We start from the raw sequence: 2,782 nt of genomic DNA on the forward strand, positions 1-2,782 counted from the left end.
TCAAATCAACATCCCAATGCAGAAGCTCAACACCACCATAATCAATCTCCTATCTCCCAATCCTTCAACCCCATTTTTATTATCTAGATTCTCAGCATCAACCAGCTCGCCATCTGTTGGTGCATCGACTCCTGGCCCACTTGATGTCGGTTCCGTTCGGCTTGAACAATTCCTTGTGCAACGACACCTTATTGATTTTGTACACTACCAACGACTCTTCATCTTTTACGATCCCCGTGATCTTGGTGGTCACAACGGTGGTGTCCAACGTCACCACCTCTTCTTTTTGGTATAACCGATATCATTCAGGCGGTATAACCGACCATATATCATTCACGCGGTATAACCGACCATATATCAATCAGGCGACAGAGCCGACCATATAATAAAACTAACACAAGTGCACTAAGAACTTAGAAACAATTAAAGCTTAACCTGGAAACTTAAGAGAAGAGAAAATTTGTATTGATACAAAATACAATTATAATATTACTCAGTTACCCCCACTACTTTACTCCTCTATCTCTAAAGCTCTCTTTCTCTAGCTCACACTTTTGGCACCCTTTTCTCACTTTTTCACTCTTACTACAATGGTAAAAACTCACCCCTATTTATAGTTTCTAATGGCCATGAGATTGTTGGCACATGTCAACATCTTAGCCATTTAACATTAAAAATATCTAAATTCTTCTAATAGATAATTTTAGATATAATATTAAATAATACAAATATATATATATATTTTTCCATCGATATTTTTACACATCTACCATTTTCATATTATTCTATATATATAATATATATATATATATATATATATATATACATACTAAATAACACAAATAATTCTTTAGGATTTGCATTGTCTTCTAACAAGCTTGTTCCCTCCGTCCGTCGCCAACATGTTCATGATACCGGCGTTGGTTTTCAGCATTTATTTGTTCATGTACACCGGGATCCCATGGTACAACAACAAAGACTTTTTCTTTGGCGCTGTCAGGTTCTTTTATTTAGGCATGAAATCATTGACGATCTTGTCGGTTGGGCAGAACACCGTTAAAACCACGTCGATGTTTTGGTTAAACGTCTTGTCCGCTGCCATAGATTTAAGTAAATCTGCGAACGCTTTGCAGCCTTGCTTCGACATTATTTCTGTTAGCTTAAGCTCAATTGACGCGACCGTCGTAGCTTCAGCATCAGCTGAATCTAAAGCCTGGGTCAAACTTTCAAATCTTTAATGGAGTTTTAAATAGTAATCGAATAGTCGAACAATTGTTACATAGTGATAGAGGTATCGTAATGAAATTATTATTGTCGAAAATAGATCGTGACCATAGTTTGATGTGTAACAATCAATTATGACAATAACAGGCTATCATTTCCATTATTATTCTGTTACCGTAATATTACTAAAAAAATAAATCCAATAATTCGTTACGGTAATTAAAATCACAGTAAAGTATATATTTAGTCACGCAACTATTATTTTGGGTTATCATATGCCGTTAAAAAATTAACATAATTATTGATGTGATATTTGTTTTATTTTTTAAAAGATGATTTTATAACGACATCAATATCAATATTAATTTTTCAACAACGGATGATCGTAATTAAATCAAAATATAACTTTAATGATGAATTTAAAAAAAATAACAAAATGAAACTAAAATAAGGATGAATACATGAATTATAATAATATCTGCTATGTTTACCATTACGATTAATACAATAATGCAATGCGTCCAAAAAGTGATCTAAACCGTAATTTAAATCCTGATTCTACGTGCAAAAGACTTAAAAAGAGGATTAAAATGAAGCACTTACGTGACTGATTTGTAAGACGGAGATATTGTAAGGAACCTCTTTAACAGATTTGACGTAAGTAGCATCGAGTTTTCCGTTGTTATCTTCAGCACCGAATCCAACTTTCCCGCCTTTAAGATTAGTGATGCTGACGTACCCTGAAGTTCCGGGGGCGGCTCCAGTGGCCTGGAACATGGAGGAAGTCAACGTTGTTCCGTTGGAAAAGTGGTGGAGCTTTTTGGAGCCGAAGTAGTCAACGAGGACGAGAAGGGAGAGAACGTTCTTGAGGGTATAGAGGGAGAAATGTCGAGACAGGAGAGACGAAATAGCGGTATTTTCGAGGGCGAGGACGGTTATGGTTTGGCGTCGGTTGATCTGTGAGGCCAGGTGAGTGGCGGTGAGGTAATGGTTGAAGGTGGAGAATTGTGGGTATTGGAAGAGGATGCGGATGATGTTGTGTGCATTGGCGAGGGTGGAGGAGGAGGGAAAGGGAATAGGGAAAGAAGGTGGCCGTGGTTGGTGGCAACATAGTGGAGGAGAGGGTGGTGGAAATGGAAGTTGCGGGGTAGAATAGATATGGTATTTGTGTTTAAGTAGGGGCGTGGAGGACACGTTGGCTGACCATTGCCAACGAAGAGCGAGTGGGTGGGACCTACACTCAGGTGGGCCCTTAATCCTCTTATTTGTTTTTGGGAATTTTGTTAAGGCGATGGAGATAATTTTATAATTTTAAAATTAATTAATTTAATCAATTCAAAAAAATTAATTAATTTAACCCCCTATATTTAGTTCTAGACTTAATATAAAAAAAAGTATAAACTATACATCTTTTTTATTTGTGTTTAAAGTTTTTTTTGGTAGATATAGGTGTTTAATGTTTTTGATATTATTATTTTAAGTCTCTAATTAATAACGACTGTTAAAAAATTGTTAAAAATCAATCAATCAATTAATATTTGACACATAATCTAATTTT

General features: G+C 35.8%; 1 pseudogene; it reads right to left on the minus strand.

Annotated features, from left to right (window-relative positions):
• Positions 1-2,335, minus strand: LOC120165973 (annotated as a pseudogene).
• Between the last annotated feature and the right edge of the window lie 447 nt (positions 2,336-2,782).

This window comes from Hibiscus syriacus, unplaced genomic scaffold, assembly GCF_006381635.1.
Source record: "Hibiscus syriacus cultivar Baekdansim isolate YM2019G1 unplaced genomic scaffold, ASM638163v2 tig00111621_pilon, whole genome shotgun sequence".
Lineage (NCBI taxonomy): Eukaryota > Viridiplantae > Streptophyta > Magnoliopsida > Malvales > Malvaceae > Hibiscus > Hibiscus syriacus.